The sequence below is a fragment of the Mchenga conophoros genome, linkage group LG19 (assembly GCF_057382185.1).
Source record: "Mchenga conophoros isolate Kocher_MC1m ecotype Shallow Benthic linkage group LG19, M_conophoros_male_GT1.1, whole genome shotgun sequence".
NCBI lineage: Eukaryota > Metazoa > Chordata > Actinopteri > Cichliformes > Cichlidae > Mchenga > Mchenga conophoros.
This window is the reverse complement of record NC_140544.1, coordinates 27,603,694-27,628,252: the sequence shown is the minus strand read 5'-3', so window position 1 is coordinate 27,628,252 and position 24,559 is coordinate 27,603,694.

Below are 24,559 nucleotides of genomic sequence, written 5' to 3'. Positions count from 1 at the left end.
GAAATTATAGTGATTACGAGCTAAATATAAAAACCCGGGACTTTGAGGCTGTAAGAGGCCTGCAGCGAAGGCTTACTGTATTGTTTGCCAGATGCACACACGGAAGCACACACAAGTGGGCAAAAGCACAAACAAGCACAATGGTGGAAAAAAGCTGTCTGATACGCTAAGTGTTTCTGTGTTTAGTTGAGTCTGTGTCATCTTCTCTCTTCCCTCTTATTTTTTCACTGTCCTTCTGTCTGTCTGTGCAGTGGGAAACATTTGGAGCGATGCTGTTAAAAGCCCGCAAGCGGGGATGCAGGGAGCCTCCTCGGGCTCTTAGTCCATCCTGGACTTTAAATGGAGCCACACACACACGTACACACACATACACATACGATGGCTAACAGATGTTAGCCAGATTACACGCAACATGGGCCCAACTTCGCCTCAACTGCCACTGTCTGTTTGCCTTCACTCAAATGCTGCAGATTTAAGTCCTCTCCCATCTCTGTCTGATTCCTGCTTAAATCCAGTGGTTAAACAATGATCTGCAGGGTCAGGGATGCTGTCTAGTAGATCTCTGGTTGCTCGCGCTGCGTGTGAGCAGGGGGATGTTGTATTGTTGGGAAAAGGGGAGCGTGACGAGAGTCTGCTGTGGATATAATTAATAGGCCACATGCGGCTGCACCAAATGTGTCACAGTGAGGGGAAATCAATCGATGAAGTCTGCCGGCATAAAGGGTGTATCTGTGGGGATGGAACGATTGGGGAGGGGGCTGGTGGTAGAGTGGAGCGTATTGGGGGGAGGGGCAGGAGAAAAAGTGGAGTGGGAAAGAGGAGGGAATGAATGAAAGAAAGACAAGGATGAGGAGGAAACGGAGACCTTGGAGGACGGTGCAGGAGTAAGACCATGTTTCAGAGGTGAATGGGGACACTGAATCTCCTATCTAAGCAGGATAGGAATCACAGCCTTCAGCGATATCCTGCTGCGACATTTGACATGGAAATTCATGACCGTGTCAATATATGGACATAACATAAATCCAACACATACATCACTGGAAACTCCCCGACTGCATATTTAGCAGCTCCTTTGATTCATACTTTTAGCATAGAAGTCACGGGCAGTATCCAGCCTTTATTCCTCTCCTGCCGATGGTGCAGATATCACCAGTGCTTTGGAGCAAACTACAAAACAACATTAGAATAGCTAAAAGCGATGGCGTCAACGCTTTGGTCTGACCACCCAAGGAGTAAGATGTCCTGCGTTCTTAGGCCCCAAACTCTGCAGTTGGCCTGTTTTTTAAAGAGTCCATATCTAAGTTTGGAGGCAGGGGAGGAAATCAATAGAGATAAGAGTTGGATAGAGAGCTGTGTGTTGAACAGGCTGGCAGCAGACTGAGAGGAGCAGCCTGTCACCAGCTGCAGGGCCCTCTCTGTGCGATAGCGTTGGTGTGTGTATGTGTGGATACGGGGACATGTAGGCACACAGTGGCTGATAGTGCTGCCAGTCGCCAGACACCCGTAGATGAGACGGGTGGCGTCTTTGCAGACAACTGCTGCAGTTGCCCTCAGAACATTAATTTACGTAAAAAGAAAAACACGAAAAAAGTCTGCATTCGCATTAACTGACATGTATAAAATGACATGACGCCGCTGCACATTTATGTAAACGGGCTCATGAGGTAATATTAAGTTCCAACTGCACCTGTAAACTGTCTCTGAGCTTGGGGGCCAATTTATCCAGCAGATTAAGTGTACTGTGCACTCTGAGTGTAGGTTGTGTAAGGATGAATACTGTCAATATATCTGAGTAGATTGTATTTCTGAGGGTTCACTGCTGTAGTCACGGCACTACCTTAAATACAAATTTGAGGTTTAAATAAATCCGTATTGGACGTAGAAAAGCAAAAATCCTAAAAATGCATTCTGTTATAATTTAGGGAGTCTTTTACTGCCAATAAGGAATCCACTATTCCCATCACAATGTCAGAGGATTCAGAATTACACGGCCAGATTGCCAACTATATATGGACAGGACTGTAATGATGAGCCTAACACCTCACTGTCTCTTTAGGATCTCTGTGGCTTTGTCACATGAGACAAGGCAAGTTTCACATAACTCAGTCTATCAGGAGTTGTCTGCTGACGGTTAAAGAGCCCTCCATGTTTGCTGCAGGGTGTGTGGATGCTTGGATGACAGTTTGTGACCAACACAACACATGACAACACTTTTGAAATGACATAGAGCATGTCTTATATGTTCTAAATCATTTCATGAATTTAAAAGACACACCTTTAATTTATATGTATGTAAATGAATTTCTCATTAATTCTGCTGGTTTATTTCAACTGATTCTGAGTGGAAAAAAAATACTTTGTACTGTGGCTGTGGTTTGCAGTAAAAAAAAGTTACTGAGGAATCACATCTTTCTTGGGCCAACTCTTCATTAACTTATTAACTTCTCATGCATGAGTCCATAAAGCCAATACGGTGGCCCTTAAAGGTCAAATGTATCGCAATTTAAGAAAACACCAGAAAATAGAAAGACACTGCAAAAGCACACAAAGCACATTGGAAATAAAATAAAAAACCACATAAAAAAGCAGAAGTGTTTCTGGGGAGACAATAATATGACGGGCCAGCTGCGGAAATGACAAGCTAACAGTAAAGAGCTAATAGCAAACATGTATCTAGAGTATTTTTTGAATCGTGCAATTAAAACTCCCATTACCTGCATCTTTCTATCCCTCACAACACTGATGGATAATCTCCATCCTTTAAGCGTGTCTCAGTACAATCCTTCACATGTCTTGGTTTCTGTCATTTCTGCAGCTAGTCCGTCATATTATTGTGTCCCCAGAAACACTTGTGTTGTATATTGGAGTTTTTTTTTCCAACTTCTTTTGTGTTTTATTGAACTTTAATTGTGTTTTGTGTGCTTTTGCAGCATTTTTCTATATGCTGGTGTTTCCTTAAGTTGCAGTCTATTTGCCACCAAAGCCAAAGAGTGACCACATACAAGACAATTAAACATATAAACTCAGGTCAGTTTGGGACATTGTCTGAAGGCCAGTTTACAACAGGTTTCACTCTAGTATATTGGAATTTTATTATCGGAGCCTCTTAAAAACACACATGCCCATTCTGATAATCTGATTGAGTTCAATTCAGATTTATTTCTGTAGCGCCAAATCACAACAGTAGTATCCTCAAGGTACTCTGATACCATCAGGACATGTGTACTTCGAGCCTGAATCAGCACACAGGGTTACGTTCTGTGAAAGTTGCAAGAACAAGGTTGGCTAGTGACATTCATGCAATTCAGCATCAGTTCAACAGAGATTACAGGCACAAGATCACAGCTGGTAGTGTCTCTCGGTTATGTCATTGAGCTTCCTCAAGACAATTGTTTTGGAGAATCCTCTAAGCAGCAATTTCATGTATACAATAATTCTAATTTGCAGAAAGATCAAGAGACATGTCTGTGATGCATTTTCTCTATATTCTTAATCCAGAATCAAGGAACAGAGCAGCTATCACACACGGAGACTCACAAAGCACTAGATGTTAAAAAGTGTGGTTACGCTAGCTAAAGATGATGCATTTTGGCTTTCCATCTGAACACCTTGTTGGTGACACTCTAGATTAGGTTTGTTAGTTTTAGGAGATGGGGGAAGCAAAAGAGCTGTCATTTGGTCTGAGGAACACACAACCCCACACCCAGCGTGCATGGTCGCTGTAACACCCCTTGCTTCCTCCCCCTAGTAAACAGTCCATTAGCGTAGTGCTCCAAGGTAAACATATTTACTGGCTGGTGACGGCTTGCCAGTGTGGCTCCTCAGGCCCCGTGGCAGAGGGGATTTCATTAGGCAGAGGGCAGGGGGAGAAGGGAGGAAATTAATGTGCCATTCAAGATGATTTCTTTGTTTCCCATCAACATGATCACAGACAGGCCGCAGGGAAGAGATGATTTACGCACACAAAGGAAAGAGACAGAGAGAGAGAAGAAGGGTAAGAGGGAGGGAGAGAAAATATCACAAAAGGCTCCCAGTGCGTGAAATGTCTTCCTTTTGGTGAAAATGCTCTTGTCATGATTTTTGTTATGGCTTGAAGTGCTGGAATTGTTTTCAATCAGAAAAGCTTTCTTGTTTGTCATTAAGGATTGGAAATGGAAGTATTTCTGAGCAAAAGCACCAACAGGCACAGCAGTGTAATGCAATTTTTTCCCCGCACTATCTACACACAGTAATCCAGCCATTGCGGTGATGTCCTGCAGCCTTGTTAAGAACCTGTTTCACACTATTTTTTTTAATACAGTTTGCTTTACAACCTGGGGGATATTATTCTGTGTCCTGCCTAGTTTATTAATAACCAATTAATTTAATGAAAAGTAAATACAGCTTATGGCAAAATGCATGTTGAAAAACAGTCAGTGACACTGCTCTATTGTTTGTTTGTGTTACATGAAATTAAAGTTTTTATTCCAAAGTAAGCTTTCATTTTTCACATTCAGTCAGAGTTTCAATGTGAACTTAAGTCTATAATAGTGACTTGAAGAGTGTGCACAGCTTTACACTGTGGAGTCTTGCTATCACTCGCCATGTCTGAAATGAAACAAACTAGAACATAATGAAGGACAGTTCTGATCAAAAGTAGGCGGCTTGGAATATAAAAAATGCAGAAAGTGACTCAGATAAACTGGATATAAGCCTGTCTTTAGTTGGACAGGACCGCTCTTCAAAATAGAAAATTCCAATTATGAGGACAGCAAACCTGGTTTTCTTTGAAAAATTAAACACAAAGTACCTCATAATGAATGTTGCTGCCTAAATCCGGTTTTACATGTTCTAATGTACTGTTAATTTCTTTTAAGTTTAAGTATTTGTGTAAAAGCTGAATGGTAATATACAATATGTATCTCAGTATTTTCTAGGAACTTGCTAAGACCTTTAGTTTCAGTATAGTCCACAATATTTCAACAAAATGTACAATGAGAATTTAAGCAACTACTGAACATTGTGCTATTGATGCTTGCAGGCAGCAGCAGTTGTAAGCACAAGTAAATAAAGAGCACCTTCCATTCTTTTCCAAGTAGTTATTGTCATTGAAGACACACTACCTAATTGTAAGTGTTAAACTACTGAAAAAAGGTGCTAACAGCAGGATTATAATGTAATAGTAGTAACATAGCAGTATATCCAGTGATGTCTTGATGCATGCTCAATTATCCAGGTAAGGAAATCCCCAAAAGTTGATTCTGTTCATTTGGACGTAGCGACAGAATTAACTTTTGGTATATCCAGTGATACAGTGCAAGTGAAATGTAAGGTCAAAAGTAGCTGAGGTAGTGTTTTTCCTGGGAATTTAAAAAGTGTCAAATAATTGCTTAGTTTAACAATAACTAAAATGACATAACCATGTAACATTCAATTCAATTTTATTTATATAGCGCCAATTCACAACAAAGTCGTCTCAAGGCGCTTTATATTGTAAGGTTGACCCTACAATAACAGATACAGAGGAAAAAGCTAACAATCATATGACCCCTATGAGCAAGCACTTTGGCGACTGTGGGAAGGAAAAACTGCCTTTTAACAGGAAGAAACCTGCAGCAGAACCAGGCTCAGGGAGGGGCGGGGCCATCTGCCGCGACCATTTGAAGTGAGCGAAGAAACACGGGACAAAAGACATGCTGTGGAAGAGAGCCAGAGATTGATAACAAGCATAATTCAATGCAGAGAGGTCTGTTAACACATAGTGAGTGAGAAAGGTGAGAAACCAGCACAACATTTCTACCTGTTCTATCTTGGGTTGAGCTTTTTAACCTGCTCTTTTAAGTTTTGCCTTTTCACTGTGTGACTGAATCATTCATTTCCATTCACCCATTGCGCTTTCTGTAATATGGAGTGCAGCTAGCAAGTGCAGCTAGTGAGCGCAGCTAGCAAGTGCTCCAGCGACAATCAATGGAGTCATTTTTTTACATTTTGGTCACACATCACTATCTGTTTGCATCTCCTCCTTTGAAGCCAGATTGTTTCCAGATTTACCTGGAACAGTTTTCCTGAGTATTTTGCAAGGAACTTTTGGACGTAGTTGAAATAGCTCCCTTTTACAAGTCATCAGGCTGATACGTGGCTCTGGCACTTAGACATGTCCATTCTTGAAAAATAGTTAGGTCTTTTTCATTGGGGGATGCGAATCATATTAAAATAGCAAAAGAATGGACCTCATCTTGCCATGAAAGGGATTCAATTGCCAAGTTACTTTTCAGCCTCTGAAAATGGGGCGCATTATATAAAAAAAACGAAAGTGTGCCCTTCAGTGACATCATGATTGTTTGATAAAGTCCACTGTGGTGCCATATAGAAGCAAAACGCAAAATTTCTAAGTCATGCACTTATTAGCAGTGCTGGTGAAACTGCTTTAAACAATTCACACTTGTTTAACTTGTGAGGTTGATATTTACACACCATATCCAGACTACCTTGGAAATACATAAAAATACCTCAGAATTTACCAAACAGTTTTCAGGAGAAGGTAAAAAGTAAATTGTTTTTCATGTATTTTATTTTTTCTGACCTTCAAATTAATGAGAATAAAATGGAGCAATGCGTAGTAATGTGAAGAAAATGATAATAACAACACCCAATGTAAGCATGCAACAATACCAGGTATCCGACTCTCTTTTGTATTTGTGTAACTGCAGTGACTCCGCACTTCAGAAATTAAAATCTTTCTCAATTTGCTGCTTTAAAAGAGAAGCTACAATTCCTGCTAACGCTAATGCTAAATGTAGCTAAGCAGATCCTCACATTTCCACTAACTTTTGCAAGCTGTTTTTCTATGTGTAAAAAGATTATAAGCAATTGTGCTGTGTCAATGCTTAGTAGAATTAAAGTTGTTTGTTTTTTTTAATTGTGAAGAGAATAGCATCCAATACTAATAATATTTTAAAACCGTGGAGCTCAAAATAATCATATATCTACTTAAAAACTGTGAGATCAAAGTACCTTTTTACTTTGCTTTACTAGTTACGTTGCTAAAGATGGGAACTTAATATCTAAACACATAGTGAGAAATTTATATTGTATAGCGCTTTCCTAAAAGCAAAGCAGATACTGTAGAGCGTAAAGTCTGTGTACATCACAAGAATGTGTCCCTGCATGTGTCCTTACTCTGCTTCTCTTCATCCCCGTCTCCCACTATTAAGGTCATCCTCTGGATTATATGACACCTGTGACTGATGTGCTGGGTGACACGAGCTGCATATAAATAACTATAGAACAGAAGCACGCCTCTTTTTATTTACACACAAAATAATGTATTTTCAGATGCCCGTCTCACTGTGCCAGGGAGGCAGTTTTTACTTTATGTAGCTGGTGACCTTAGACTGTGGAGCAGGTGTTTAGGGTCTGATAACATCATGACAGAGGGTACAGGTGTGACAACACTGAGACAGGAAGGACACAGACGCACGCATGCAAAGACACAGATTGTGGGTCATATTGAGTGGTACGGCTCTTTGTTCCCTGACTAAAAGACAGTAACCTCATACAGCAGGAGATGAAAGAGGACGCAGCTTTAAATGAAAAAAAAAAAAACTAATTAAAAATGCCCACTCAACTTAAGCCATTACACAAATTCGCATCTCTTCAGTGCAAACAGCGCAAACGTAATGAATTCAATTTATATACATGAAAATAAGTATTTCAGATGGCGGGCGGATTGTTTGTTGATGTAGTTCAAAATAATCCCTCTCAATACATCGTCCGTGTTTCAGCACGTGCGTCTGTGTGCACGGATCTACATATGTAACGACCTAAAGATGAATGTGAGCTTTCATGCCGTCAGGGGGGGAGAGTTGTCCTCTGCACCATCATGTGGAGAGAAGCAGTACAGCAGTGACTTCATTGGCATTCCTCTCCTAAGGGTGGCGGGTAACCCAGCCTCAGAAAGTAATCCTTCTTTACTGAGGCGTGGGAAGGGAAGAGGACACAGTGTAAAGCTGATCGATTTGATCCTAACTGGGAAATTGTACATGTGGTTCCAGAGCTAAGAAGTTTGTCCACTATGCTGCTATCCAATCCCATACTTATACCCTCGGGACGAATACATAAACTGCTTCTGTATAGCGTCAAACCGTGAAGAGATGTTTATAAATTTGGAGCTACTACATAAAGTGCAGGGTTTTCCTTTTTTAAAAGGCCCTAACCCTGCGGGGTGATGTTTTGCTGATATCCAACAAGGCCCAAGGTACAGCCTTGATAAGGACTGATATACAGACAGAGAATGTTTTGTCTCTCCAGTTCTCATTGAGCATGACAGAGAGGATTTTAGAGAGACTGCACTGCCAGATGGGAGATTGTTCCTTCATGGGTATTGTCTGCGAAACGCCTCGGAATATGTCAGCTTTATCTGTGTTAAAACATACCAAACATTTTTGCATGTGATACTGTGGTACCAATGCTATAGCCTCTCCCATCTGTGCCGTTGCAAACTGTATCTCGGCCCTGCAGCATCCAGCACACAAGGCAGAAATAACTCCACTGATCTGAGGAGAAGGCTGCCACTGCCACATTTGTGATACGTAAATGTGTGAAATATTGTGATATTGAGACATGGTTCCAGATAGATTATGTTGTATCAGCGAGCTGTGTTTTATCCGTCCCCCTGCTGCTCTCTCCCTCGTTCTGTCCCTCTATCTCATTCACACACACACACACACACTGACACACATAACGCTCTATCATTTCCCCTCATCCGATGCAAGAGGTGTGAAAGGCAAATATATGCTCTCTGTCACTGTGGACATAATACCGAGGTCATGAATGGAATGTTAATGAATGTTTCGCCACATACTTCTATCAGTGTATACACGAGCACGCATGCAGAATCACACTCGCACACCGGGAGTTGCAAAGTGAGTACCGACGTAGCCAAAACCATAACAATACACTAATTCAGATATGCATTCCTTTGCAAGCGAGTGGGTGTTTCTTCAGACCACGGCAGCTTGCTTTGACTTGTACGTTGCGCTGCGAGAACGTGCAAAAAGGATGAAAACAAAAAGAAAAATCCCAAAACAAAAATTCAGCTGACCAGCTAGGTAGAGGGAGGCGACACAGTGAAGCCAAGCGGGCCCGCTTTCTGAATGCATCCCGTGAGCTTCAAATCCGTGTCACGTTGGGAATTGCAATAGAGGAAACAAAGGGGGGACAGAGGGTGTGGGAAGGAGAGGCCGCGGCTCGTAGATCAAGAGGCTGTGTTTGAGTATCTTATCTCGCCTGTCGCCAGCTCAACCTGGCTCCATTGACATTGTGTAGGGATTAGAAAGGTCCACAGCGGCTGATTATTTGGGTGAGTGAGCGGTTCCGTGTAAACAAACATTGTGCCCGGGATTCTTCCAGTCACAACATGGGCCCGTGACAAACAGCATATGCAAACACATACACACAAACATCCATAAAACACAGCCACTGTGGTGCGTCGTGCAGGTCGTGGGCAGCGGTGGTGGCTTCTCATCTATTGTCAGGCACTAACAGTTTAAACTTGTAGTCCAGGAAAGCACGTCGTTACCCCGGAAACATCAAAAGATATGCTTGGGTATATACAAAGTTCTGTTTTTGACTGTGAGTGGATCACATTGTTCCTTTGAAACGTGCTAAAAGATGGCAAAAGAAGAATGAGGCTACTGTAACCAAAAACTGCTGGCATCTGTACACTTGCTAAAGCCAAGAGGAGTCAAGTGGAAGCATATTGGGGGTGAAGGGAAGCTAGCAATTATAAGAAAAAAAAGTGTATTATAGTTTACTGACAACACAATACCGTTACTGCCAAGCAGATGGGATAACACCAAGTTCGAGAAAAAGCATTTATTTATAAACACAATTCCTCTGTGAGTCTCCACAACCTACACTGTACATTAAAAAAAAAGAAAAACAGTGGTAGAGTGAGAAGCGCACGTGGAAGAGGCTGTGAATTCGACTGCATCTCCAGATATCCATTCCAGATGCTGGCTAGACTTGGTGGAGCCAGGGCCTGCTGCACTGGGGGTTGGATTTAGTTGTCTTTTCCTCCAGGTGTGATGCCTCATGCTGATTCCCCCACATGTTCCATGGGTCTTATCCAAACACGCAGGGGCTGGTGACAGCGCCGGTAAGGCTGCCCCGCCTCCTGCACACCCCCCCGCCTGCCTTCCTCTATTTTTACCTCCCCTCGTGGCCCACCCACCCGCCAGCGCTGCAATATTGTGACGAGCGACTACTCTTCTTATCCTTACCTGTCATCAGAGCAGCTATGCTGAATCCCTACCCACCTGAAAGTCTACTTCCTTTAAGGAGCTTTTTTCCCCCTTTATTCCACTTTTTCCATTCCTTCAGACTTCTGTCTCCTCCTGGCTTTGAACCCTTTTGACAAGGGGTTATGTTCACACTGCTCCTCCGTGGGCTCTGGTGCTCTGCTGCAGTCTGGGAAAGACCAGTTGTTACTCTTGTAACTCAATCGTGCTCAGCGGTGATGTAGGACATATTAAACTCGTCATATTTCAAGGCTGGTCAGTTTTAGGACAGTGCGCCATCGGGGAGTGTTAGGTGGTTAAAAAAAGCAAAATGGAGTGGAAAAAGAAAAATAGCAGCTCTGCCGTTTTGTGTATTTGTTCCCCCAGCTGAATGTTCAGTGTCGGTTTCCATTAAAAGGGTCAGTGAGCGAAATTCTTTATCCCACTGTGAACTAGGCTGGCTTAAGCTCTCTCTTTTTGCAGTTTTTATTTTTACTCTACACCATGACTCCATTCTCCCATTACAAAATGAAAGTTTCCCATTAACGTACATGAAATCCTCCTACTCTTAGAGTGGTTTTTTTTCTTTTTCTTAGGGCAGGGACAGATAGAAGCAGTGGGGGCAAACATTATTAGCTAGCCCACACAAAATATGTTGTCTCATGGCTTGAGTTGGACGCTTTCCAGCACTGGCATAACCAAGGATAACATATTTATGGGAAGAAGAAACAAGCGTCCTTATTGAAACATGTTGGCCTTCATTTCTTTGACAGGAATCCGTTGCGGTTCATCAGTATTGCAACAGACATTGAGATGATTGATTGTTTGTTCCCATTTGAAGTTGTTTTTTTTTTTCTTTTTTAACAGGGATGAAAAGTTTTATAAATTTATTACAAGTCAATTATAGAGTTACAGATTAATTACAAGGCTTTTGTTTTGAATGATGAAGTCATTAGATTAAAATGGCTACATACCCTGTTTTACTGCAGAAGCTTTAAAATGCAATTAAATGGTTGTCTTTTCTTAATCCATTAATCTATTCAGTTCCCTGTAAAGTATTTAGACACCACATTTTGAGTTATATCTTACAGACGCAAGCTAGTCTGGTCTGTAAAACAGTCCGTGTGCACACTCGAGTGTGTAAGTAGTCTTCTGTTATCATAATTTTACTTGGATACTTTGAAACTCCCCTTGAGCCAGAGCAATGTAAATGATTTCCTGATGTTTAAACCATCGTTGCTGTGATTAGACACAGAGGATCACGATTGCAGCTTATAAACTGCCTGTAATGTCCCCAGAGCTCATTAAAAAGCACAGAAATGATGGCAACGCTTAACTCTCTGCGAATGTGCAGTGACAGAAAGTGACTATGATTTGATTTTATTGTTTTTACAGTATAGTCAAAACCGTTGTGTCTTCAAACCAAAAGACAGAAGCCAAGAGCGTCAAATCCACGATGGTCCTAATAACGTGCATCTGTATCTTATCAACTCATTTTCTCATCAGGTTTTTTTTCCAGCGGTTAATAATATTGTAATTCCCCTTCGGGGGGTGATTAATATGTTGTGTCAAAGTAAATCAGATTTTTTTTTGGCAACTGAAGTCTAATGTGATGGGTGCAGCAAAAGTCAGGAAGCTGTGGTTTGGTTTGGGAGCTGTGGTTCAGTTTCACTCGTCATTGTTGCTACACTTCCACTCCCTTTCTTTTGGATCATAGAAATGCTGCTGCTGAACAGAAAAGTAATGCTTAGACTGAGAGTTTTCTTAGTTTGAATGAAGTCCAAGAGATGGACTTCATAGATGGTTCGTCGATGGGACGATTTAGAAATTACATGGTTTTATATGTAAATCTAATTTTTTCCTTATATTGAGGCGTATATTCAAATAAGTCATGTTTCTGTTTTGGGGTGTTTCTCATTGATGGGAACTAATTCCCCCTGTTAGTTCCAGGTGAACCATAGCTAGCATTCAGTCAAGCCACCTTTTCTGGTGACATCATTGCCGGTCATGTCGTCTTTTCTGCTCCAGCGAGAGCTAAATGTTGAACCTTAGTGAGGCCCCAGTGCTGGTATTAATTTCTTGGGCCTGTTGGCATCCATCCCCTGGCAGACCAGCTCCAGTCTCAGCCTCAGCCCAAGTTCTGGTTCCATCTCCATGTAGGAGTGTTACTGGAAAGCTGGACAGCGGGTCTGGCTCCCATAATCATTTCAAACCGATCTGCCAGCATCTGTAGCAAAGTTTGCAGGAGATTAACTAGCATTCAGAGTGGACAGACAGGAGTAAAATAAATAAATATATGTATATGTGTGTGTGTGTGTATATAATGTATTAAGAGGAAAAAGAACACTCATCCTGCTATCATACATCATCTTTACAAACCTGTAAAAGAAATGAACTCCTTCTGCGGTCCATTTTTCTGCAATATGGCTTTACAGCTTAATACGATATAGTGCATGCATTTGTGGAATTTCTATGTGGTTTCCAAGAGTTTTAGCAATTTATACTGGGAAAGGGTTGTTTCCAATTGCAAACAGAAGGAATGGCTGAATAATGAAGTGGAATCTTTTTTCTTTTTTGCAAGGAGATAAGAAACTAAAGTTCACAAGTCGCTTCGTGTTAATATATTCACCACTCAAGGACTATAAGCATGTGAGCATGAAGAACAATTAAATAAATAAAAACACATTTGATGACCCATATGCAGTGTTCATACTTTGGATTGAAGCATATACACTCCAACTACTTTGTATTATGTTGCTTTAATACATGGATTGCAGGCTTATTCCATTCAAACAAATGCAGCTGGTGGTCAGCAATATGTTACTTCATGCTGTTTCATGAACTAGTTTGTCTTTGTCTCATTGGCTCTCCTGCCAAAGAAACTAGATATGTACTAGCTATACCGTTAGAGCATGCCCGCTGCATTCAGTAACAATTAGTACATCTGTGGTGGTGATTATAAATGTACCTTACACTGACTGTGAGTCTCTGTGTGTAGAGGTGATCAGAAAGTCCCACTGGGTCTTGTTCTGCCGTTCACAGGATTCCATTGGCTTCATGGGACACTGCACAGTTTTTGAGGCTATTAGTGAATGTTTAACGTTGAGTCAACATGAGGGAATACTGTACCTTCCCCAAATTTATGAGAGCAAGATGTAGAATGATTAAACCTCACCTCTGACAATCATTATAACTAGGTTTGCTTGGGTAGGAAAATCCAGTGTTTCCTCCTCCTTTAAAATAAACATTACGTTGGCCTGGATTTACAGTTTTCTGAGCTGAATCTAGTGAGTCCACAAAACATAAATTTCAGTTTGGAAAGAAGAGAAACACTATAACCTTTACAAGTATTTCGTTATGATGAGGGAGTTTTGACACAACAATAGGTTCACATCCTGCCGGTGTTTCTACATAATACCAAAGCACTCCCGCTAATCCTTTTTCATGCATCACATATACGTCATATATCACGTTTAGATGCTTTATTGAAGTTATCTGTGCATGAACTCTCTCCTGACTAGCTGACCTCCACCATGATGCCCATGAATCTCTTTCTTCCTGGACCAACAACTCCGCAGAGGTTTCTTCTACAAGCTGTTGTTCCTCCTGTAAGCACAAATAGAATAGTGTGTATGTGTATCTGTGTGCGGATGGGGTTATTCAAAAGCTGTTCCACTTGCATGGCAACGCCTCATTACCCATACTGCCTTCTTCTTTGCCCTGAAGTGGGGTGCAGCTCCCCTCACTGGGCCCAGTTGTCAAGGTGACCCAACATGCCCCAGGATGGCAGGTAGGCAGGCAGACAGGCTGGGAGAGAGGGGGCTGTTCACCCTGTCTTTATTGTACGGGGCCCACCGTATGCTACCTGGTACACTAGACCCTGGGTACTTCCAGACTGCAGTATATATCCCGGTGAGCAAGCAGCTGATCTCATTTTTCAACAAGCAGCTGCCCCAACATCAGGCCCAGGTGAAGGTGACCTCCCTTGCCTGTTGGTGTGTCTCCTAAAGTAGAGAGGTGCAGTCAGTGCTGTGCAAAATAATGCTATAATGAAATCAGAATTTGATTGTTGATCTGGCACCCACAGTATGCAAGGCTTGTAGACACAAATGCGACAGTTGTTGCAGAGTTATTGTAGCAGCCTGTGATGTTTGAACTGTGTTTTCTGCAAAATGACACAGATCAGGAAGCACAAACAGGCCATTTTATCTTTGCGCACATCTATCTCTGTGTCTTGTTCATTCTCACACTATGCATTTCTCTATCCATTTACCCATTCCTTCCTCTTATTTGTGTCTCTCTTTCCCTCCCTCCCTCCCTGTCTCTTCCTGTCACCCCCCTCCCTCTTCTACTTCTAACACAGGACAGATTGGGAAGCCGTGATGGCGGCACAGAAGTTGAGGGAGAAGCTATTTATCCCAGACGGATCAGGAGGTGTGTGACGGAGGTGTGGACGGTTGCTGCAGGTCAGTGACGTTGGCAGGCGCCAGGCAGGCCGGCCCACATGGCTCGGGGACTGTGGGACTACAGACAGATGGCACCTGGTGGGTGACAAACAATTAACAAACCAACAAGAATAGCTGGATCGGCAGTATACCCACAAGCACAGGAGATAGCAAGAGAGCGGGTGCATCTGTGCTCTGAACACTTTTACTCTTTACTTTTCCTCTTCCCAAGTCTTGTTTTGTATAACAGTTGCAATTTACCCATGTGTCTTTTTCACAAAAACACTCTTGTTGTCGTGTCGCTATAGAACAGTCTAAATAAAGCAGTGTGGAGCATATGCAGCCAGCATATGTTTCTGTTTATTTCAGAAGAAGCAGTGGGTAATTTAAATGTGCAATACTGTGGAACAGCACATTTGATATCTACTTCAATGTTAAGCAAAACTTATAAACAGTTACATAAAGTTTGTCTTTGCAATCGCATTGCCTGCATTGGTTACAGGTTATGTGTAAAATCCATGCTGGGAATAGATTGTGTGGTTTATGGTCGTCACTGGTATTGGACTGTCTAACTACATTCAATTGTAATTAGACAGTCCACTTACTGTACACTGAAGATGGCCTCTGTTGTCATAAATGAGAAAATATGTGATTATTTAATCTTTTTTAAGAGTGACAAGATTGAAATTATTATCCATACTGAGCTCTGTGTGCGAGTAAACGACTGTCATCTGGTAGAATTATTACTTTGGACCGGCACTGGTACTTGTGTGTGTGTGTGTGTGTGTGTGTGTGTGTGTGTGTGTGTGTGTGTGTGTGTGGAGGAACACATCTGGAGTCTAGACTCAATGGCTCTGTGGGCAGGGTCCTATCTCCAAGCAGCATCAGGTCCGGAGACCGGCCATGTTGACATAGGTGGCACACACACACACCGGCATCTGTTTCAACAGTCAGTACTCACACACACACACACACACACACACACACACACACACACACACACACACACACAAGCACTTTGATTCTCCAGTTTGAGGGCGAAGGAGGGAGGAGGTGACAGAGAAGTACCCAAGGTGGAGTTATTGGGGGTACGATGCACCGCCTCCTGAACCATCAGAGGTCCCTGGTAACCAAAAGCAAATGCTACTTCTCAGAATCAGCACTGTAAATCCTCCAATCCCCCCTTTCCTTTGCTGTGTCAGGATATTAAGGTAAAGGAGGGGAGGGCAACATGTGTATAATGCGTTTTTGTTTTTTTTTTTCTCCGCATGCTGATTGTGTGGTTGTGCTCGTGTTCATACGTGTGTGCTTTTATGTGTGCGTCGTTAACAGACAACACATATTATGAATTCCCTCCTGAGGAGTTATGGGTAATCTTGAAAATGGCCCCACAGTAGTCTTCAGGGGGAAGTCTATGTGTGTGTGTGTGTGTGTGTTTGTGTGTGAGTGTGTGTGCAAAAGAGAGAAACTGCTACTGGGCTGCATTGCAGGGTGTATGCTGAAAAAGCCTTTAGCGCTTCCAGATCAGTGAGTTTTATTAGTCCGTATCAGAGGACTGCCACTTGTGATTTACATCTTTGTGATGTGAAAACACACACACACACACACACACACACACACACACACACACACACACACACACACACACACACACACACACACACACACGTGATATATTAATACCTACATTTTCCCTGCATGTCACTTGCTAATGTACACACAAAGTGTATAGAAAGAAATTAAAATGAGGACTGAGCAGAAACTCTCCCTTGTGTCAGCCAAAACTGAACAACAGGCAAGACAGATGGATGCATGCTTAAGAGTAAAAGATGTATAAAACAAGCCATTGTGATAGACAGCCAGAGAAAATGAATTCTGCAATACTCTGAAGCCAGTTTACATAGAGCCTTGACATATTAATGGGATAAACACAGTGATAAATCTTGGTCGGGGAGTGACATGCAAAGAATGCTGGTGCGGTAAGCTTTTCACAGTAGCAAAATAAACACAGATAAGACTGTGGGAATAATTATAAAGAGGTATGGCACAAGGTACATGTGTGTGAGCCTGCTTGGACCAACAGACACACATGGAAAACATAGGCAACAGCAGCACCTACAGCTTAGGTATCATTTTCTTTGGAGATTTACTTGTCAAATACAGTTAGGTCCATAATTTGTTGGATAAAGACACCAACACCATCATGTTACATTTTAAATCACTGATTAATATGCAGACTTTCAGATTTCATTCAAGGGGTTTAACAAACATTGCAGATTAACTGTTAAGGATTTACAGCCATTTTTATACATGCACCCTTGTTTCCAGAGGCTCAAATGTAATTAAACAAACTAACATAATTTTAAATATAAGGGTTGTTCTTAATTCTTGTAAATCCTTTGCGCTCAGGGACTGCCTGATGTTTAGGACCCATGAACATCACCAAATGCTGTGTTTCCTCTCTTGAGCAGCTCTGGCAGGATGCAGTTGCTGCTTATTTGTTGGTCTTTCTGTATTCAGTAACTGAAAAGCATGCCCTATTGAACTGCAATCAGGTGACTGACCTTGCCTTCTGAAACTCTTGGGTTTTCTTGCAGTATGCTTAGGGTCATTATCTGTTTCACAATGCAGTTTCACAGCATTTTGCTCAATCTGAGCAGAGAGTAAAAATCCATACACTTACAATTCCTGCTGCTGCTTCTATCAGCAGTCAAATCAACCCTGTTAAAGATAAATAAGCACTGGTCACCTGGTTCCACTGGCAATGATATAGTACATGCCCATGTCATAAGCCTTCACCATGTTTGACCCATGATGTGATGTGATTCTTCCCCATGTGTTTCTTCATAACTTCATCTTGGTTTTATCTCTCCAGAGCCTTTGAAAGATTTTTCAGGTGTTTTTTTTGGAAAAGTCTAATCTCATTTTCCTGTTCTTGAACGTAACCAGTGGTTTTCACCTTGTTGTACACCTCCTATTTTTTTGTCCACAAAGGATTGTAGAGCGTGATTTCCTTGCAAATTTTCTTGACATTGTGAATTTGCTTTTTTTCAACCATGGAAATAATTCTGTCATCATAAACTTTAATTGTCTTCTGCTGGTTTTCAGGCCTTTTGATCTTGTTGAGCAGACCAGCACATTCCTTCTCTTTAAGAACGTGATAGGCCGTTGGTTTCGCAATTCTTAAAGTTAGATATATTTTATTAATATTTTAACCTGATAATGACCTTGCTCACATTTCTTTTGCCTCATATTTAAAATTGCAGTTAAAAGCTACAGAATACAAACTTGGCACACCCATTAAACTGCTCCTAAGTCAACTGTCTCCTTAATTTTAAGCCTCTGAAAATGTACTGATCCACATACAAAAAAAAGCTGTAATTCAGTTAATACAGTATGTTTGCAAAAACCTTCTTGCAGTTACAACTGAAAGTCTATACTTTAATCGCGCCTTGATTGATTTAAAATCCTGTGTGGTGGGATATACAGGCAAAACTAAAACAAATTATGGATCTAACTCACGCTTCCCCTATTCTTAAACCATGAAACCAATATGATTTCTATTAGCACATTAAAACAGTAATAATGAATGGGCTTCTAGAAAGTTAAAAAATATACATTAACAAAAGGAGTAAGTCAGCAGAGGTGGGTATACTCAGCTGCAGTTAAATGTCAAGAAAAATAAGAAGCGCTTCTGCAGTAGCAAAGAGCCCATAATACAGTCCGAGGTATAAATTTTCCTGTCACCTTCTCTGTGGTCGATAAGGGAGAAAGATTGGGTTGAAAATTGATTTTCCAGAATAATTGCTATTCTCTTCGTCTCGGGCACTCAAGTGTCTCCAAGGCTATTTTCCATTACAGCTGCTGGCTCTCCAATTTACCTGCCCTAAGTAAATACAAGAAAAGGCACAGCCTTTGGCCTCTGGACTCATCAAGGTTGTGAAACTTACAGATGATAAGATTTACGGTGAGCTCCATATAATTGGCCGGCAGTATTCTGGAGATTGATAAAGCTTGACCTTTGTGACGCGTGAAGCTTGAGACACCCATGACACAACAGCCTTTCATTGTCCCATAGAAAGCGAGCTGAAAATATTTATTACCAGACTGAGGTTGTGCCACATTGCGCCACGCAGTCGTAAATGGAACGAGCTGAAGCGTGTTCTTTGCAGAAATGCGATGGACTTCGGTCACATCACAGACACAGATGTGGACAGCAGTTCATGATAGCCAATGTGCTTTGCGTGTCATCACCATTTCGATCTCCTGTCCTCCTTCAAACAGCAGCAAACAGACCGACTGCATGAAAGGTGATTAGTTTGCACGTTTTTACCGAGCCAGATCTAATTTCTCATTACTTAGCTGGTACCTGGTGTGGTCCTCGTGTGGCCAATCCTACCCTCCTTTTTACCGTTCAGCTAGTAACAACAGCTATTTTTATGAACTGACACGTCACTACATTGATTTTATAACAGTTTAGGTAAACATGCACACCAAAAGAATCATTCCTTTCTTTTTAAAAAATATTTAAAAGTCATCTTGCTTGTGAACATGCACAGCAAAGGCGGTTTGTATGTAGTAAATGCCAGGTGAACAGGAATCTCTGCTGCTTTCATTAGAGATTGTGTTGTGTGTTGCATTGTATTGTATCATTGTGTGGAACAGAGAGTGATTCTCTAGCCTTCTGTCCTCCTGAATATCATACTCGGCTGCCATCTGAAGCCTCCCTGCTTTGCTCCAGTGTACAAAACCCTATTGTGTTTTTTTTGAGATAAGCAGAGATGGCGAGAGTGAGAAAGAGAAAGGGAGAGAAGGAGGGAGAGAGAGGGTGAAAGACTCCTCTGGAGGCGCCAAGCCTATCTCCCCTATCTCCTCCAGAGAACATGCCGGCATTCCCAAAGACACTGACGCTAAGAGCCTCATCGCCCTGCTGCCCACCTCCAGGAGAAGGAGACGAGGAGATTTGTGTCATGGTAACCCAATCCCTTTCCCTTCTGAACTCCCCGTCGCCCCTGACTGCCTGGGAGAGTGACGGAGAGTTTGAGATTGGTGGGAGACTCAGAGGGGTGTTATTGTTTTTGAACAGAGGTGCACTAAGAGTCATGACTACATGTCAGTGCATCTTGTATAGTCATGTGTAATTTTGGAGTTGTTTCAGTTGTCTTTGTTGTTCCTCAATAGCCTTTTCTGCCCGAATGAAGAGATATAATTCAGTTTTATTGACCAACTTTTACAGTAAAAATCGAGCCATGATTTTGAGACAGAAATAGAAAAACTTGCTTGTTTTGAAGTGTGCTGGGTGGACACGTTATTTTAAGTGGAGCTAAATTAAATAACTCAGTCATCGTACTGTGCAAAAGTCTCGAGCCACCGCTCATTTCATTATATTTTGCATCCAATGAATCAGACTTTCTTGTGATTTTTAAAGTAGTTTTGAGAAATACCTAAAGGTCTTTCAAAGTTTTTTACTTTCTTTAAGTAAAGTAATACCAGATTATGATCGATCGTTAAGTACCATCTGAATTGATTCTGATTGACAATGGCTTATTTTTTCGCTGCCAAAAAACACTACAAATGCAGGAAAAGCATAGCTGCATAGAAAACAATGGAACAATGGGAAAGGATCAGTGATGGATAGGCCTCCCCCAACTCAGGGCAGTCAACATCCAAAGAAAAGCTTTGAAGGTCCTTCAAAGAAAGCAGCAGAACTACATCTTAAGATTACTTAAGAAAGGCCTAAGTGAGTTCAGGCTGTGATGAAGAATTAATCTTCAGGTCATACCAAATATTGACTTTTAAGCTTGTTAGAATTTTAGAAACACTGTTTTTTTCATTATACACTATGTTAAATTGCACGTTGCAGTAAATTGCTGCACTTACTTCCCATTTTTCTTCCAAATACAAAGAAATGAGTCTCCAGGGGTAGCTCAAGAGCTTGGCACAGATCTGCCAGTGCTGTATACTGGTCTGGCAATATTTTTAACTGCACATGAGTTTTTCTTCATACATGTACGTCTACAGTGATCTGTATGTGTCTGGATATGCTTATATTGGTGGGTGTGCGACACTGGAGACCACAGACATTTGCATCGTGGATTTAGTCTTGGTTTCAGAACAGTTACGCCCTTGCCTGTGCATGTATCACTGTTTAATATCTACCAGTGGCCCTACTTTATTTGGGACTGAGTGGGATTGACTCCCACGGACGGCTTCGAGAAGAGATGTGACACTTAGAGAGAGAAGAGCAGAGAAGGAGGAGGTCGTGTAAACACATTCACACATAGATACACACTCGCTCACATGTTAACACATTTCAAGCCAATATTCACACAGCTACATTTTTAGGATGCCTTCCTAATGCTCTTTTAACATTTTAACATTCACCAGATTTTCGTTTTCGTCTAGACAACAACTGAAAAAATAACTGCGAAAAAGTTTACAAACTAAGCAGATGCTGAGCACAAGTTGTAATGCCAACATAACGATTGCATTACTTCCTATCCATACCTATTAGAATTCAAAGAGTCAACAAAGTAGTGTAGGTGTACATAATGAATGAAACACAGAATGTGACATCTCCTTGAATTCACACATTTAATATTTCATGGTTCAGAAGCACACCTGAGAGCTGAACATATGACTGAATCAAAACTTAATGTGGAACACGCAATATGCTGAAACTATGAAGTCAGGGGGAGGAGGAGACTGAATTACTGCATCAAGGATGACAGAGTGAAGTTAGTAAAACACTGAACTGCAGTCACTTTTTATTTCAAACTTTCAAAAAAATATAAATTTAACCCTTTATTGCATATAATGTGGATTTTGTTTGCCTCATATTTTATTCTAAATCTGCCATAAAGCCAAACAAGTCAGCAAAATTCTTCCATTTAATCTCAATAGAACCTACAGTTTTTAAAGTGTCTGTGATGTTTATCTCCTGCACAAACTCACTCCACACACTCGCCTTCACCACTGTAGCATCTTCCAAACATGTGTTGAACCCACCAGGAGTCTGCCTTGTGGAGATGTGTGTGACCGTATTTGTGTATTTGTGTGTTCAAGCAGGCCTTCCTGCAAGTGTGTGTTCAGCATGACGTGGCAACCCCCTGCCCTGTTCAAACATGGCGTTGGCTGTGCAGGCAGCCTCATTGTCAGGCTTGGCTTGCCAGTGGTACACGCTGTGCCTGGCACCCTGTGGAGGGGGAAGGAAGGAGCACAGCGGGGCCAGGCCGCCTCCAACACCTCTCCCACCGAGCCAAAGGCCCCTCTGGTGGGGCTCTGAACACCAGAACAGGCCCAGGGAGAAATGATAATGAGGACCAAGACTGTGTTACACAGGATAACACATAGGGATGCCATCACAGGTTTTAAACCGTTCATGCACACGCACACACACACACACACACACACACACACACACACACACACACACACACACACACACCAAGACGTAAACATGCAAATATAGAAACATATGCACTCAAGCATGTCTGCTCTTAATCAGGCTGGCGGGGACGCAAACAAACACACAGAGAAAAACTCACAATCTAGTTTAGCAGACGACATCTGCATGTGGAAAAAATTGGAAAATTTACATCGTCTAGGGATTCCACTCATTCAGAATTTTGTCAGTCAAATCAGATTTCAGCCTTTCAGGGAGACACTTTGAATATGCGCTCCCTTTTTTTAAACATATGGATTTAGCTGAATAATGAGCCACATAACACACATGTTTATCTTTTCAAGTTAAGCTATTTTAGGCTCATTTTGACTCACTGGAAAGAACATCAAATGAAATTCATTGATCACTATGAATAGTTTGCCTTGGCTGTTAGTTCTTTCACACAGAGGTAAAATTTAACTTTTTAATGATTCTTCGAAATGTAAAAATGCTGGTGTTACTTTCCTGTCACCTGGCTCATTAATTGGTAACCTACTGTTTGGAACAACTTTGCAGCGGTGAGTGGGGAGGAAACCAGGGAGACCGATGTAATGCTGCATTCTTACAGAGCAGGGAACACAATTCAGTTATTTATCTCCTATGTATAACAGACACTGTATGATTACAGTAGCTGAGAGATGGACTTTCAACTGGCGATCGCTGCTTACACGCACTCTCTTTGCAAACTTCCCACAACAAGGGAACTACACCACATGCAGGTTCCTTAAAGTGGCAGGTTTAGCCAATAGCAAGAGAATCGTTCCACGTTGTTTATCTGCATAATTTATCCATAATTATGCAGATAAACAAATGCTTGATTCCTAGTCACATTGGGGATGTTTGACTAATGTTTTCAGAGCGCCTCCCTCATGTAGACCCTTGTCTTTATTTTACAAAATCAACTGCCTCAATCTGGAGAGGTTTACCCTTAAATAAATAAAGTCATTTGATTTCAAGCTGATCACTGGTCCCTGTTTTCTCCTGCATTTGAGACTTAGCTTTGATTACATATTACCTAGCTTGATATAAGACATACTGAATATGTCAACTCCTCAGTTTTCATTTTCAGTCTCATGTTGCATCCACTCTAATCAATTACTGAAGGGGATTCAATTTTTCCTAATAAATCAGGAGAGACCAACGTTCCCACTTATATTAATGTCATATTAAGCCAACACTGATCTCTAGCCATGCCAATATATTGGTTTGTCAAGGGTTTTAAAAGCAGAACAGAACGATTGGCTAATTATTAATCCTTCTGCGCTGCTCATTGGAGTGTTTTTTAATCAGAGAACCTCTGTTTTATGTCACAATGCCAGACAGGTGAACAGTGAACAGATTTAGAGGGTGATTCTAAGGAAATGACACAGGGTCCAAGAAATATAACAAAGAGATGCAAAAGTCAAATTGTACTTAAAAACCTTTAGTTGCATCTGGGTTTTTTGTTGTTGTTGTTGTTGTTTTTTTGAGAAACTGTGCAAGAATGGTCTTGATGCAAACTAATTTTATAAGCATGCTCCATTGTACCCGTGCAGCTTATTTGATATCAAATGAGAAATTCATGAAAAAGTGCAGAGTCACCTTTAGCTGTGTGGGTGGGGTGTTGAGTGTCCAGGTGTTCCACTTGCCAAGTGCTGGTTTATTTTGTTGCATCTTATCTGTATGAAGTAGTAAGATTGAAAAGTAAGAATGGGTTCTCATTCGAAGATGCATTAGAAACATTGCAGTCTGAGTATGTCAGCCATTATGAGAAGGCTTGTATGTGTGAGCCAGGAACCAGCCCAGAGAGACTATATGTTTATTTTTTCAATTTGTGGATGCCCAAAACTGATGAATTAATTTTATTCAATCCAATTCAAATCACAATGCAAGTTCTTCTCAGGGGCATTTTACTCATTAAGGTTAAGAACTTATAATATATACAGAAACACAACAATTCCCTTTAAGCAATCACTTGCTGACAGTGGGGAGGAAAAACTCCCCTTTACCATGAGACAAACCTCTGGCAGAACCAGCCTCAGTGAGGGCAGCCATCTGCCTCAGCCAGTTGGGGTTAGAGGAGAGTAAAGACTGAAGAGAGGAGCACAGAATAAAAACAAGAAGTGGGCAATATAATAGACAAAGTCTTGAACCACAAGTGCCTGCACAAAGGATATATGGTAAAAAAAAAAAAAGAGGACAGAATGGATGAAGCAAAAACTGCAGGAAAGAGAAGACACAAAATGAATAAGATGCAATGCTGGCTTATATAAATGTGTGTGGACTGAAAGAGAGGAAGTAGAGGAGCAGTGCACACTGTGAGAATTACCCCAGAAGCCCAAAGCTATAGCTGCAGAATCAAGGGTGGTTCAGATATACCCAACGTTAACTATAAGCTTTATCAAAAAGCACGTTCTTAGAAGCAGCGA